The sequence below is a fragment of the Ochotona curzoniae genome, unplaced genomic scaffold (assembly GCF_017591425.1).
Source record: "Ochotona curzoniae isolate NIBS_2020 unplaced genomic scaffold, NIBS_Ocur_1.0 contig_3255, whole genome shotgun sequence".
NCBI classification, from domain to species: Eukaryota; Metazoa; Chordata; class Mammalia; order Lagomorpha; family Ochotonidae; genus Ochotona; species Ochotona curzoniae.
This window is the reverse complement of record NW_024465777.1, coordinates 3,095,202-3,110,940: the sequence shown is the minus strand read 5'-3', so window position 1 is coordinate 3,110,940 and position 15,739 is coordinate 3,095,202. Positions and strand designations below refer to the sequence as shown.

General features: G+C 44.9%; 1 protein-coding gene across 2 annotated transcripts in view; it reads right to left on the bottom strand.

The window, feature by feature from the left end:
- The window catches only part of CLIC4 (chloride intracellular channel 4), a 67,988-nt gene that overhangs the window by 30,442 nt on the left and 21,807 nt on the right, over positions 1-15,739 (bottom strand). The window contains exon 1 of one of the 2 annotated variants that reach the window (XM_040979583.1): positions 11,802-11,883. The exons of the other annotated variant lie outside the window; for it this stretch is intronic. The gene's annotated coding sequence lies outside the window, so the exon portion shown is untranslated. Of the gene's footprint in view, positions 1-11,801; positions 11,884-15,739 lie in introns of those variants that run through there. 2 annotated transcript variants of the gene reach the window in all.

Genomic DNA, 15,739 nt, shown 5'->3' with positions numbered 1-15,739 from the left:
TCATTTCTGACTCAGTGAACTACAGCAACATGGCATTCTACATGTTCTACCCAAGACAGGTCTGGGTAGCCCTCAGACCTGATGGCCAGCAGATCAAGAACTCTAGTACTGGTACATCAGGTGCCATTTTGTACACCGTGGCAAATGCTTTAGGACTGCAGGGGACAACAGTGAACTGCGCATGTGCTGAGCTTGTGAGAACTCACTGAGTTCTGTGGATTGCACTGGTCCTGCAGGAAAATAATACTGACTGTGGCATCATACCGGTCAAAATAGTTCCGTGTAGCACCCAGACCTAATGTCCAACAGGTTCTGACAAGATTAGCGCCACCAACAACCTAACTATATAGGACACCTGGGGTCTCTCTAATCCTGGGACCTGCTCCAACTGGAAGTGGGAAAAAGGTTGCAGAGACAACGGGGCAGCTTCAGCACGGTATCACAGGAGGTGGAGATTGGTGAGCCAGGAGCTGGGGCTGTGGAGACCACAGTGGAAATCTAACATTAAGAACCCAGACCTCGAACTCGCTGGAGGTTGTGGCACAAGTGGCTTCAAGCAACAAGTTGTGCCCCATTCAGCTCCCTGCCTGTGACCTGGGAAAGCAGTAGAGGATTGCCCAAAGCCTTGGGACCCTGCACCCACATGGGAGACCCAGATCTCTCTTGGTCTCTCCTTCTCTCTGTAAATCTGACTTTCCAGTAAAAAATAAATCTTAAAGAAATAAATTTTAAAAAATTAAAACAGAATTAAAAGGTAGGCATCCTTGGGGGCTAGCACTGTGGCATGGTGGGTTAAACCACCAGCTGCGACAACAGCATCAAGTAGTTTCAGGTTATTTACTGGCTTCTTCATTTCCAATGAGCTCCTCCTCTAATGGCCTTGGAAATTCATCAGAAGATGACTAAGTGCTTGGGCCCCTGTCACCCACATGGCAGAACCAGGTGAAGGTCCTGGTTCCTGGCTTTAGGATGGCGCAACTCCAGTATGGCAGCCATCTATGAAAGGTAGCACCAAATGGAAGCATACATGCTTTAATTCTGAGAATCTTAAAAGGGGAAAAAAAAAAAGTGGGTTTATTTTGGGGCACAAAAAAAGTGTTGAAATCCATGCAAATAATTCTTCAAAGCATTCACACAAAACACATATACGGGAGCTGGTGCAATGGCCTAGTCGGTCAGACCTCCACCTGCAGTTCTTAGCATCCCACATATGCATTGGTTCAGGTCCTGGCTGTTCCACTTCCAATGCAGCTTCCAGCTTATAGCCTAGAAAAGTAGCAGAAAATGGCTCAGGTCCTTGGGCTCCTGTGCCCATTAGGTGACCTGGAGTAAGCTCTAGTCTCCTGGCTTGGGACAGGCCCAGCTCCAACTGTCACAGCCACTGGGTAAGTGAACCAGCAGACTCTCCTCTCTGTAACTCTTGCCTTTCAAATAAAAATTAATCTTTAAAAAAAGGCACAGTATGAAGAAAAATCTCACATGAATTTCAAATATTTTGTCCATATCTTTATATTCCATTTTCTATAATTTTGTTGAAGTACACATAAGGCAGTATTTAACAAATAGGAAAAAATTTAGCATATTACTTTTCCACACAACTTAATCATAAATATTTCCACTTCCAAATTGTGGATTTAAATACCAAACTTTCATAATTACTGGTGTTTGGCTTTCTTTCCCTCCTGTCCTAAACATACTTAGCAGTCAGTAGTGGTATAAAGACAAGAAGATAATCCAAATAAGACTTACTAGAAAAAAAAAAAAAAAAAGAGTGATGTTTGGTGTACAAAAAAATTAGCCTGCCTCAAGGACTTTATCCTGTTTATTGTACAAAATTAACTGTAGCTTTCCAAGCTGTTTGATGTAGTAGTATTAAGATAACGAAATTGATATACAAGATTAATAAAGATGTTAGATATGGGTACCTAGCAATATTAAACTAAAGCTAGGCTGGAGATGGACCAGCACTGGCTACAAATCAGAATGACACCAGGAGCACATGTGGTGTGGTGGCGAGCCACCACCTGGGCACCAGCATCCCCTAGCAAACTACCTGGGTTGGAGCGCAGGTTCTGCTCTTACTTGTAGCTTCCTGTGAATGCACACTCCGGAAAGCAACAGACAGTGGCCAATGATGCCAGGGAGACCAAGGAACACTGACATTCCACCTCTGATATAATCCAAATTAGGGTTAGGGGCTTGTCACATCACTGACCAGAGAATGGCAAGCTAAGCCCTCCCCCTCCCAGCCTTTGCTGGCATCAGGTGAATGGAGTCATGTAAAGCAAACTTAAATACATGTACAATGCAGTATTCCTCCATTACACATTATTCAACAACAGAAAGCATGTTTTACAGCTTGGACACCTTTGAAACACACTAAGCAAAAGAAGCCAGTCTCATGAGCAAACACACAATATGATGATTCCACTTACATGAAATGCCCAAAACATGGAAATCCCTAAAGACTGAGAAGAGACTAACGCTAGCCTAGGGTTCAGGGAGTGAATGTAGAACAAGACTTCCAAGGGGTACAGTTTCTTTTAGGATGATAAAACACTGTAACATTAGGATTCTGGTGATGGTTACTCAACTTGTGAATACACTGAAAATCAATGAGTTGTACATTTGAAGTGTGTGAATTACATAGTACATATATTACATCCAATAAAGCTATCTAAAATATACACAGATTATAATTATACGCTTACTGAAAGATGTTTTACTCTTGATTATATCAGTTTTGAAAACCGTGATTTTGTATTATAAAAACATGCACTCATAGTATTTCCTTAAAATTAGAAAACTCGAATATTCAAAAACAAAACTTGAAAAATCCCACTGACAGGAATAATGACACAAAATGAATCTCAAAATTCATTATTTGGGTGTTTTTCTTAGAAAAGGGGCATTTCTGTTGAACCTGTTCTCCTCACATTCTTTCCTCAGGGCTGGCTTCACTCCCTTCCCTCCAGTCCTCTGTGTAAATCCCGAATTGCCTAATGCTTGTATTTAATCATAAACTCTTGGATTAACTCCTACATTGCAGAATAGGGGTCAACAGCAGATGCCATAAATATCTTAATGTTCTACCAATCAAGATTAAGAAACTGCTTAGTTAGAAAACCTAGTTTAATCAACCCTTAGACTGGTCAGATTTTAAAACGCCCTATGAAGCAGAGTTTTAATTTTGTTCCTCTTATGCTTGTGGGATAGGGTAAGAGATGACAACAACCGTAGAAACACAGCAACAAAAACAAGGTGGGCCTGAAGGCGAACATGGACCCTTGATCATCACATTATTTTCCTGACACATTTTCCAGAGCACGAAAAAGACGTGCTGCCAAATGAACTCAGCTATTCGAATGCCCTGGTTACCTTTAGTATGGATTCTGTTGATCTAAATTACTTGTCTGAATATACGAAACAGCCTGCTTTGATTTATATTAACTTAAAAGTCAAAAAACATGATAAATGGGCAAAGTTCCCTGGCTTCCATTAACTATTTTTTCAGATGGAACCAAGGCTTAGAGTCTAAAGGTTTATTTGATAAGCTGCTATCATTCCACAAGGTCTTTAGAGTCTGTGGGAAATAACAAGTCCTGGAATCAGACAGATCTGGGTTTTGATCACATCTTCATTACATAATTAACTGTGTGATCTTTATTAAGTTGTTTCACATCTGTGCAATCTGACTACACTGCTATCGTGGGGATCAAATCAGTGAGGATACACAGTTTCCAGCACATGGCAAGAGATTAGTAAATGTTATTTGACATTAAAAATACAGATTGAGGCCTACTTACTTAAAATATTTGACATCACAAGTACTTTGCATTTCAGGTTTTTATTTTTATTTTTGGGACATTTACATAAACATGAATTATACTGAGAATGGTACACAAGTCTTACACAAAATCTATGCATGTTTCACATACACCTTTATGGACAAACCCTGAAGGTAACTAACTTTGTACTTCAAAGCAAACCCCCCCAAAACAATGTCTTTGAAAGGGAATTACAGAGAGACAGACAGATCTTCCAAAAGCTGGTTCACTCTCCAATGGCTGTGGACAAGAACACGGAAGCTGGGAGCCTGGAACTCCTTCCCCATCTCCCATGGAGCTGAGGGACCTAAGCACCATCTTCAGCTGCCTTCCCAGGCACATTAGCAGGGAGCTGGATCAGAAGTAGAGCAGCTCATAAGGAATGCTGGCATTGCAAGTCATGGTTGAATGCACTGCGCCATAATGCCACTGCTGATTTTATATACTGCTTTTTTTTTTTTTTTCTGTTTTTTAAGACATTTGACTTTGTGCCTGTTGTGACAGTGTAGCGGTTGAAGTCCTTGCCCTGAATGCATCTGGATCCCATATGGGCACCGGGTTGTAATTCCAACAACTCCACTTCCCATCCAGCTTCCTGCCTGTGGCCTGGGAAAGCAGTCAAGGACAGCCCAAAGCCTTGGGACCCTGCACCCGTGTGGGAGACCAGGAAGAGGCTATTGGCTTTGGATTGGCTCAGCTCCAGCCGCTGTGGCTGCTTGGGGAGTGAACCATCAGACAGAAGATCTTCCTCTCTGTCTCTCCTCCTCTCTCTGTATATTTGCCTTTCCAATAAAAATAAACTTTGGGAAGTGAGCCAATGGATGAAAGATCTATCTCTCGGTCTCACTTTTCTCTCTGTAAATCTAGCTTTACTAAAAAATAAGTAAACTTATTTTTTTAATCTGCATTTTGACTGAGACCATGCACCAAGGTCAGGTGCGGCATCTTTCACTTGTGGCACGTCAGCACAAGGTTTCAGATTCTGGAACAGTTCAGATGTCTGTGCTAGAGGTGTCTAACTTGTCCCTGCTAGCACAGAAACGGGGGCGTCAGGTCAAGCACTTGGTCATTAGGAGCCCTAGATTCATTCTTTCAGAAAACCATGAAAGAAGGGAAAGAATCTAAGTATATTGCACTGTAAGTTCAACCAACAGACATGTTATACTCCTATGCTTTTAATAATTTAGGGGCCAAGGCTCTGGTGTGGTGGATAAGGCACCAGCATCCCGTATGAGAGCCAGCTCTTCCACTCGATCTAGCTCCAGCTAATGTACCTGGAAAATCAGCGAAACACAGCCCAAATACCTGGGAGACCTAGGAAAAGCTCCTGGATCCTGGGTTTGGATTGGCCCAGCCCCGGCCATCTGGGGAGTGAAAAAACAGATGCAAGATCTATCCTCCCACCCATAACTCTAATTTTCAAATAAATAAATAAATCTTTTTTAAAAAATGTGTTACTGTTACTGAAAAAAGAAGCAGTCTAGTTTAAACAGTCTAAGAAATGGGTTGAAACACAGATATTCCTTATTTTAAGATATCAAAATTCTGGCCTGGCCATGTGAACACTGTATTGTTTCCTAGTTATAACCATATCATGAACTATAATAAATAAAATCAAATGATATTTAGTTGAAAAATTACTTAATTTCCAAAACTATGAAAATGAGAGCAAATAGCAGGACAGCTCAAAAACTTGAGATGCCACCCGGTTCTTGTTCAAAAGGCCCTACTCGTGACATGTACTCTCCACATGGAAGCCTGGGCAAACTAGGAGGAACAGATTGGTTTGAAATGACCCAAAGTAAGTGATTACTGGGGCTAGCTGCACCTTCAGGGCAGGCTGCCAGGGATCCTGTGGAACATTTAACCTTCCTGGAGATGAACTCTCTGCTCTCCCAGCTCTGCACACCCACAGGCCGGGTTACCCTCCCGTTGGGCTCACACAGCACAGGGGTGAAGAGCATTCACCTCCAGCCTGACTCTCAGACGGCCCCACTACTTCCTGGCTCAGCAACTTTGAGAAGCTTACGCAACCTTTTGGGCCTGTTTTCCTCTCCCAGAAAGTGAGGACAACACCACTACCCACTGGACTGCTGGGAAACTGAATGAGTTAAGACATTAAGGGTTTCAGGACAGCATGCTGCTCTCAAGTTGAGATGGGGACAGGAGATGTTTTTCACTGGATAACCTTTACCCCTTTTTGATATTTATAATATGGATATGAATCTTTCAAGAAAACACTCAAAACCCTTCCTACCCAAAACACATGAAAATGAAGCAAAACCCCACGTACATAACGGAATGCAGATACGCTCTGAGGAAAAAGGAAACCAACGTCACAGAAGAGACAAGAGGAGCAGGATGCCAAATCTCAGGATACAGAAAAATCCTCAAGGAAGTGGATTTAAAATGCAAATGTCCAGGGGCCCTCTCCAGATCTCCAATTTCCTATGTCTGCACTGGGGTCCAGGAATTCAAATTTCTAATAAACACTTTAACCAAGTTTAATTCTGATGCATGTGGGCACATGCATAGGTCATGTTTTCATAAACACTTGACACGGAGAGAAAACATGCCCCCAAAATCTCAAAACTGGAAAGAAGTTTGCTTCGTGGTTGAACCCTGGACTCCTCATGGTGCCAGCTGGACTCTGTTCTTTGCAGGCCAGTAACCTGGTCACTGTTGGTTGAGTCTGATTTGGTAAATAACACTCCCCGCCTCTCTCAGAAGGAATGCCATCCTATCCTGTCTTAACCTGAATACACCACATGTAAACCAAGCAAAACTAAAAGCTCATTAAGACCCAGAAACTAGAATATAAGATTACCCTTTCCCTACCCTCCCCACTCCAAAGAAGGAGTTACAGACAAGCAGGGAGCGGAGACCGAGCTCTCCCATTTGTTGGTTCACTCCCCACATCGCCACAATGACCAGAGCTGGGCCACTCTGGAGCTAGCAGCTTCTTCCAGGTCTCCTATTTAATTTAAGCATGGGGGGGCCCAAGAAGTTGGGCCGTCTTCCACTGCTTTCCCAGGCACATTGGCAGGAAATGGAGGAGCTGGAACTCCAAGCTAGTATCCTAGGCAATGGCTTTGTGCACCTTGCCTCAGTGCGGGCCCCAAGTATATTGCATTCCACACAAACTACGAGTCAGAGGGAAATACCTTTTAGTGCAAAACACATTGAACAGCTTGTCTGAAAACCAAGTGTAACATCACGGACAGTTCTGGTGACTGAGCATCCTTTATAGATCAAGTATTATGGGATGGATACACATCACTCAGACACACACAAATGTGTGCTACTATTTTACATAATCACGTACCACTTCATGTTTTGGTCAACTTTTTGACAGACCACATACATGATGGTGGTTCCACGAGATTCCAATGGAGCCAAAAATTCCTCTCACCTAGCAAAACTTTAGCCATTTAACACCACAGCATGCCACATTCTTCACATTTTTGTGGTTATACTAACATAAACACATCCACTGCACTGGCACGCATACTAAGTACAGCACATGCAACTATGTACAGTATACACCACCTTAAAAATTAAGTGACTGCTTGCTAGTTTATGTATTTACCATATATATTTGTTAAGTGGATTCCTTCTACTTTTTGAAAAAAAATTATCAAACAGTAAGCCATGCTGTACTGACGGTCACTTCACACATTTCATGTTTACTGCATCACGGGTCACACAGAGCAACCAACCTCTGTCTCCTGAGCTGAAGTACACGTTGTGAAGTAAGCACGCTGGTGAAATCTAATGGCACCGTATTCAGAACGTATCCCATCATTATGTGCCAAATGACAGCCTGCTAGAACCAACGGCCCATCAAGGGAAAGGAGGTTCTGTTGTATCGGGGGCCAGGAACAATGCTTGTCCTGCAAAATGGACTGGCTCTTCCCCCTCGAAGCTAACTAACGCTGAGGAAGTCACGGGGCCTCTTCGGGCTTGGCTTTCTATTCTGCAGAGACAATCTTGGGGGGGGGGTGGAAGAGATGTATTTACTTGAGTTTAAATAACTACAAAAAAATACAATTTTATCCTTACTATTAGGGAAAGCATACCAAAGTTTAAAGTAGTTTCCAAATAAAGTAACTTGTAAAAGTTATTAATCTAGTTTCCACTTCAGCTCTATCGAATTCTAACTATGTTACAACTCACTTTTATTGTACCATTAAAATAAGTTACTCAAAGGGCAGGTAAGAAGCAACCTTTAAAATTAAAAAATTGGGGCTGGTGCTGTCACTTAGTAGGTAATTTGTGGTAATGGCATCCCAGCTAGCTTCTGATCTAGTCCTGGCCGCTCCAGTCCTGACCCAGCTCACTCTAACACACCTGAGAAAGCAGCAGAGGATCCACGTGCTTAGGACCCTGTCACTCACGTGGGAGACCCAGATGGCACAGCAGGCTTCTGGATTCAGCTTGGCCAAACCCCGCCTGTTGCAGCCATCTAGAGTGGACCAACAGATAGAAGATTGCTCAGTGTCTATCTCCCTAACTCTGCCTTTCAAATAAAAAGTTTGAAAATTGTTTTATCCTATCCCCAATCATGTACAAGCCATGGTTCCTGCCTTTCTATTACCTATAATCTACAAAATATAACACAAGAGGATGGTACATTGGCTCAATCTTCCACCTGCAAGTGCCTATATCCCATAGACACCAGTTCCTATGTTTTTATTTATTTTTATTGCAAAGTCAAATATACAGAGACAGAGAGGAAAATTTATCCAATGATTCACTCCCAATGCGACTGCAACAGCTCATGCTGCGCTGATCCGAAGCCAGGAGCCAGGAACCTCCTACAGGTCTCCCACGCGGGTGCAGAGTCCCAAGGCTTTGGGCCATCCTTGACTGCTTTCCCAGGTCACAAGCAGGGAGCTGGATGAGAAGTGGAACTGCCAGGACTAGAACCGGCACCCATATGGGATCCAGACGCACTGAAGTCGAGAATTTTAGCCACTAGGTCACCACACTGGGCCAAGTTCCTGTCTTGACTGCTCCACTTCCTATCCAGCTCCCTACTCACGGACTGGAAAAGCAATAGAGGATGGCCCAAAGTCTTGGGATGCTGCACCCACATCGGAGACCCAGGAAAGCTCCTGGCTCCTGGCTTCAGATATGCTCAGCTCCAGCCATTGTGGCCACTTGAAGGTGAACCAGCAGATGGAAGATGCTTCTCTCTGTCTCTCCTTTTCTCTGTAACTCTGCTTTTCCAATAAAATAAATATTAAGAAAAAAATGTATGGATAAAGCTATCACACTTACCTATTTAAAGTAATCTAAAATTTAGTTACTAGTAAAGTCATCAAGTTTTAGTATATATTGTAGAATACAACTGAAATATGCAATTGCCTTAGCTGAATACCATGATAGAGGGAAATATCTATTCTTTTAAAATATTCTCTTTCATTTACAATCGTTCAGCTAAGCCCACAGTCTGAATGGACAAATGATTCACCTCCCAGTAGTGTCAAAGGCTGTTTCCATAACCGTGGCAAACGACTGAGCTATGATTAATTACCTAATGCAGCTAATTGTTCAATTAAACACACACACTCTTGCCTGAAGCATGCGCAAGAGTCTTCAAAAGTGAGGTCTTGCGAAGTTCTCCACGTCCTTTCCTGGGATGACTGCCCTGCCAAGGCTAGAAAACCCACAGCCCTGCCCCACTTCCATGTTCTTTCCTGTTCATCCTACACAATAAGGCTGCTAAAATCTTGACACTAAATGTTAACTAAAATCCCATGAAAAGTTCATGATAATGCCCATTATTGTGCCCCATGAATGTGCACAATCTAGCTCAAATCTTACCTCCAGGAAGCCTTTCTAGATCATTTCAGCCCAAACCAATAATCAGTCCTCTCAGCCTTTCTTCCAGCTTGTCAATATAGATCAGGGAATCTTGTAAAAGCCTGGATCAGGGTTCAGTATATCTAGAGCTGACAGGAAGGTTCTGAATGTCTTAGGAACTCTCAGAAGCTAGGCCCGAGCACTCCTAAGGGCCAGAATGAATGTGGGACAGGCTGCGCTAGGCTACGGTAGGTACCTGCCGGGTCACAGGATCAGCAGGTCTGGAGACGGGTCAGGCTGGGCTAGTCTGCAGCACCCACTGGCAAATTCCGAGAGTAGGGGTGGGCCATGCCAGACTGAGCTATAGCACCCACTGGCATGAGCAAGACTGGGGGCTGAAATCAGGCCTGGCATAGGGGAACTTGAAGAACTCTCCTGGTAGGCTGCTATTTGCACTGTTGAGCATCACATGTAAAAACCAGAATAGGTACAAACTTGCCAGACTTAGCTGCAGCAACTGCTGGCAAGTGCCAGGACTGGTAGCAGCAACTCTTGCTACGCTGGATCACAGCTCTTCCTGGCAAGCACCAGATCCAGGGCTGTGAGTGGGCAATCCCCCATGGAGCCACAGCTCCCTCTGGTGAGCACAAGAGCCAAGGCTGGAGGCAGACCTTGCCATGCAGGGCACCAACACCCAACAGCACATGTGTGGTTCATGTCTGGAGTCAGGGCGGGCTGAGCTAAGTAAGATGCAGCACCCATGAATGTACACAAGAGCCAGATGGGATACAAGATGGGCCAGGCAAGGCTGCAGCACGTGCCAGCACATGCAAAACTGGTACTGGGGATGGGCCTTGTGGAGATGACTGGGACCACCCTGAATAGGCCTCAGCATCCCTAAGGACTGGGGCTGTGACAGACTGGGCTGGACCAGGCTGCAGCACCCATCAATTTGCGAGAGAGATGGGTCTAGGGGCAGAACTAACCAGGCAGCTTCAACCACTGGTATATGAACTGGCTTGGTGCAGGTGACAGACTGAACCTGACTCTGCACTAGCTGGCACACACAAGAGACAAGTTTGAGGTCACCGCAGGCAAGGTTTCACAGGCAACTCCCCAGCCAGACCACTGGACTCAGACCCTCACCACAGGGAAAACACAGGATATGTGGTCCAACAATGGAAGGCATGTGCAGACTGGGAGCTCTCAGTTGCTGATGCCTGTGCAGTGGTCAGCATGCCGTGATGCACACAAGGGACATGACAGCCACGTATCTAGGCCAGCAGAGGACATCAAATGCCTCATCTGAGGATAGAAAGCAGAACAGGTTGGACAACTCTCCTGCCCAGGCTTTGCAGCAAGTGTCCAGTCTGTAGATACACGAAGGTGGACTTGGTCAGCCAACAGTCATGGAAAGAGTTTCCCAACCCTGGTATAACAAAGCCAAAAACAAATATTTCAGAGCTGTCAAAACCACTCAATTGACACCCTCCCACGTTGGGGTGACGAAGGCATCACCAAAACGCTGTCCCCCTTCCCTGGGTGCTGATATAGTTTGACAGCAAGGAGCAGCTCCCTCCTCTTCCGCCACTGTGGATACAGGAGGAAAAAAAAGAGGGAGGAAAAAAAAGGATTTCAATTATTCATAACCATAAGTATCCAAATCAATATCACCATTTATTTCTAACATCAGAAAAAAAAATAATAAAAACACTAGGGGGCCCGGCGCGGTGGCGCAAGTGGTTAAGGGTCCTCGCCTTGCACACCCAGGATCCCATGTGGGCGCCGGTTCTAGTCCCGGCAGCCCCGCTTCCCTTCCAGCTCCCTGCCTGTGGCCCGGGAAAGCAGTGGAGGATGGCCCAAAGCTTTGGGAACCTGCACCCGCGTGGGAGACCCGGAAGAGGCTCCTGGCTTCGGATCGGCATAGTATCGGCCGTTGCGCTCACTTGGGGAGTGAATCATCGGACGGAAGATCTTCCTCTCTGTCTCTCCTCTCTGTATATCCGCCTTTCCAATAAAATTTAAAAAAAAAAAAAAATTAAAAAAAGAAAAAACACTAGGGACCGCAGGGTTCCAATCCACAGGAAACCTTTACACTCGTGATGTTCATGTCTGAAGAGCATTTGCCACCAAAGTTCCGACTCCAGGCTCTCTCCCCTCACTCACCTGACATCTCGCACGTGTCTGTGCCCCAGCCTCAGGTCATGTTAGTCAGCACCCAGTGCGTGTTTCCTGAGGACCTACTATCTGCCAAGCAATGAACAGGCACGGGGAACAGTTTTAGCTGATACAGATAAGACTTGACCTCGTGAAACTTAAGAGGTCTGTGGAAGGCAGATAATAAATACACAAAGTTAGAGGTTACAAAAAGCAGTGAGTGCCTAAAGGGAAACAAAGTATAAAGGGAGTGGAGGAGCAGCAGCCACTTTAGATAAAAATGGCCACAAAGGATCTCCTAGACCTGCAGGGCACCCGGAGCCACAGGGATTCCACTGGTATTACTACCACACCAGATGCTATTGGCAGGGGCCCAATTGTGAAATTAAAGTGTTTAAATTTTACACTCACAAAGGAAATAATTTATTATACAAGCTTACCAAATACCTGATATACTTAATCTTTGAGGCCTTAAGTACCTTAACTAACTTTTCTATCCAATGATCCACTCCCCAAGAAGCCACAAAGCCCGAAGCTGAGCCAATCCAAAGCCAGGAGCCAGAAACTTCCTCCAGGTCTCCCATACAGGTGCAGGGTCCCAAGGACTTGGTCCCAAGGAGAGGGTCCACTGCCTTCCCAGGCCACAGGCAAGGAACTGGATGGGAAGTAGAGCAGCCAGGACATGAACCGGTGCCTATATGAATCCTGGTACTTGCAAGGGGAGGATTTAGCCAACTGAGTCATTGTGTCAGGCAAAGAAAAAGCCTTCATAATTTTTTCTTTCCTCCCTTCTTGTCTAACTCCCTCCATTCTTGTCATCAAGACCGTTTTTGTTTTGTTTGTTTCCTTTAACTAAAGACTGTATCTTTATTGAAGAATTTGTAAGCAAGGATGCTACTGGTTTTTCTGCAAAAAGACATGTTGCATTCCCAATAAGTACTAGCTGGGATAAATCAAAACCTCACCAAAACCGACTGGAAACAAGTTAGTAGCTAGCAGTTATTCAGCAGCTTATCTCACACTTAGTATGAATCATATGTAAGTTTTTTACATATATCGTACCCCACAATAATACTGTGAAGTTTAGTGTTTTCCTTGTAGTTTAGGTAAGACTGAGGCACCAGGAAGCTAGGTCATTTAGGTCACAAAAATAAGAAGAGGCCAAACAGTGGTTCTGAACGTTAGAGTCCGTGCTGTTCACCACTGCAATCCAGTTTCTGCATCAAGATGAAGAGCTGCAGGGTCAGACTATGGCATAGCAACTTAAGCTACCACCTGCAGCACCAACAGTACCACAGGGACACTTGCTCGTGTCCTGGCTGCTCCACTCTTAATCCAGCTCCCTTCTAATGTATCTAGGAAAACACCAGAAGATGACCCAAGTGCTTGGGCCCCTACCCCACATGAGAAACCTGGAAGAAGTTCCTGGCTCCGGGCTTCAGCCTGACCCAATCCCAGTTGGCTACAGCCATTTGGGGAGTGAACCAGATATCTCACTCTTTCAAATTAATACAACAACAAAAAATATTTTTAAGGAAGGGGCAGCACTGTGGCAGAGTAGGTTACGCTTCCAATTGTTGATGCTGGCAAACCCTACAAGCACTGGTTCAAATCCCAGCTGCTCCACTTCCGAATCCGCTCCCTGTTAATGTACCTGGGAAGCAGGTGGAGTTTCACTGCAGACATGTGGGGGTGAATACTGGATCAAAGATCTGTCTCTCCCTTTTTCTGTCACTCTGCCTTTCAAATAAATAGCTCTTAAAGGAAGGGAAGAGAAAGGAAAGAAAGGAAAGGGAACAAGCTGTGTCAATAAAGCTAGTTAGTACAGGAAAAAACAAACACACATACAAACCCACGCACACACCAAAAGGAAATCTAGGTTCAAAATACTTAATAGCTGAGGCCATTTAGCAAAAAGACAAAAATAGGCTTATATAACTCGGCAGCTCCTACAAAGACTGCTGCTGCGTGGCACAATCAGAAGGCAGACCTTAAATGGCAGCTAAACCTAGCCTTGCAAGAAGTCCAGGAGGCTGCTACAATGAGAAGCATTTTCTTTTAAAATCACTTAGAAAATCTCTCCTGCTTTTGTGATATTTCTAAAAATCTAAAACTATTAGAAAGTTAAGGAGTTATTTTATTCAAAAATAAATTTAGGGGAAAAAAAAGAAGAAGAAAGAAAAAAACAAGTTGAGGCTTGTGGCTGGCCAAGCAGCTCCTCCAGAATCAACCCTCTTCCCTGAGCAGCAGCTCCGCTTTCAGCAAAGGCCGGCAGACGCCGGGTGCCGGGTACCGACACTCAGGAGGAGGGGGGCATCTGGGACAAATTTCCAGATGTTGATCTCTCAGCCTTGTTCCACACGGGACCTCTACACCTCTGTGGCGAATCCACAGCCCTGATGGCTTCAGGCCCCAAGGGAAAGCCCGCAATACCCATCACCAGGGAGATGTGAGTGGGAAGGTCCTTGAGCTCATCCAGACTCGGCTGATCCCTGAAACACGCCCACACTGAGCCGCCTCCAAGACGGAAAGGGAAGGGAAGGCCTGCCGCCTGCCACAAGGGGAGGAGTTTTGCCGTCAGACGGCAGCTATGCTACTGCCTGCTGCTGATAAAGAAAATCAACACTCTTCAGAAGAATCTAGCAAAATCCAATCATCCTCTAGTTGACATTTTTACTGCCCAGAATAGAATCCCAAAAGGACTCATAGGGAACAAACTAGAAAACATAACTCACCCTCAAGGAGTAAGTAATCCAGGAGACATGCCTACAGAGCATACACAAGAATTTTACAGCAGTTACCACAATGATACTGAAGGAGATAAATGTACTCATTACAAAGAAAGAGAAGAAATATCAATGAAAAAGAAACTGAACAAATACACAGAAGAACAGGATGCAACTTCAAACTTTTTTCTTAGGTTGCTTAACAACACAAAAAAAGACAGGAACCAAGTCAGATCAAGAAGCTATTCAACCTAAAACACACAATAGCGTCCAGGAACTATAGGAAGGGCTGGTGAAGTGGCAAAGCAAGCTAATCCTCAGCCTGCAGCACTGACATCTCATATGGACAGCAGTTCGCGTCCCAGCGTTTCACTTGTGATCTGGCTCCCGGCTTATATGACCTAGAAAAGCAGTGGAGGATAGCCCTTAGGACCCTGCACCTGTGCGGGAGACCTGGAGGAGGTTCCTGGCTCCTGGCTCCAGATCAGCACAGCACCAGCCATTGTGGTAGCTTGGGGAGTGAATCAACGAATGGAAGATCTTCCTCTCTGTCTCTCCTCTCTGTATATCTGACTTTGTAATAAAAATAAATCTTAAAATATATATATATACATATAGTTAAAATCAACCACAAAATCTATATCCCAAATCTATTTAGAATCTGAATGCTTGGGGGCCAGCTCATTGGCTCAACTGGCTACTCCTCCACCTCCAGGGCAGGGATCCCAAAAGGGTGCTTGTTCATGTATCCGACTGCTCCACTTCCTTTCCAGTTCCCTGCTTGTGGCCTGGGAAAGCAGCAGAGGATGGCCCAAAGCCTTGGTACCCTACACCAGCGTGGGAGACCTAGAAGAAATTCCTGGCTCCTGGTTTTGGATTGGCTCAGTTCCAGTCATTCTGGCTGCCTATAAGACTGAATCAATGTGGGTCTGGTGTGACAGAATAATGGTTAAGGTCCTCGCCTTGAATGCGCCAGGATCCCATATGGGCGCCAGTTCTAATCCCGGCAGCCCCGCTTCCCTTCCAGCTCCCTGCCTGTGGCCCGGGAAAGCAGTCGAGGACGGCCCAAAGCTTTGGGACCCTGCACCCGCGTGGGAGACCTGGAAGAGTCTCCTGGCTTCGGATCGGCATAGCATCGGCCGTTGCGCTCACTTGGGGAGTGAATCAGTGGACAGATCTTCCTCTCTGTCTCTCCTCTCTGTATATCCACCTTTCCAATGA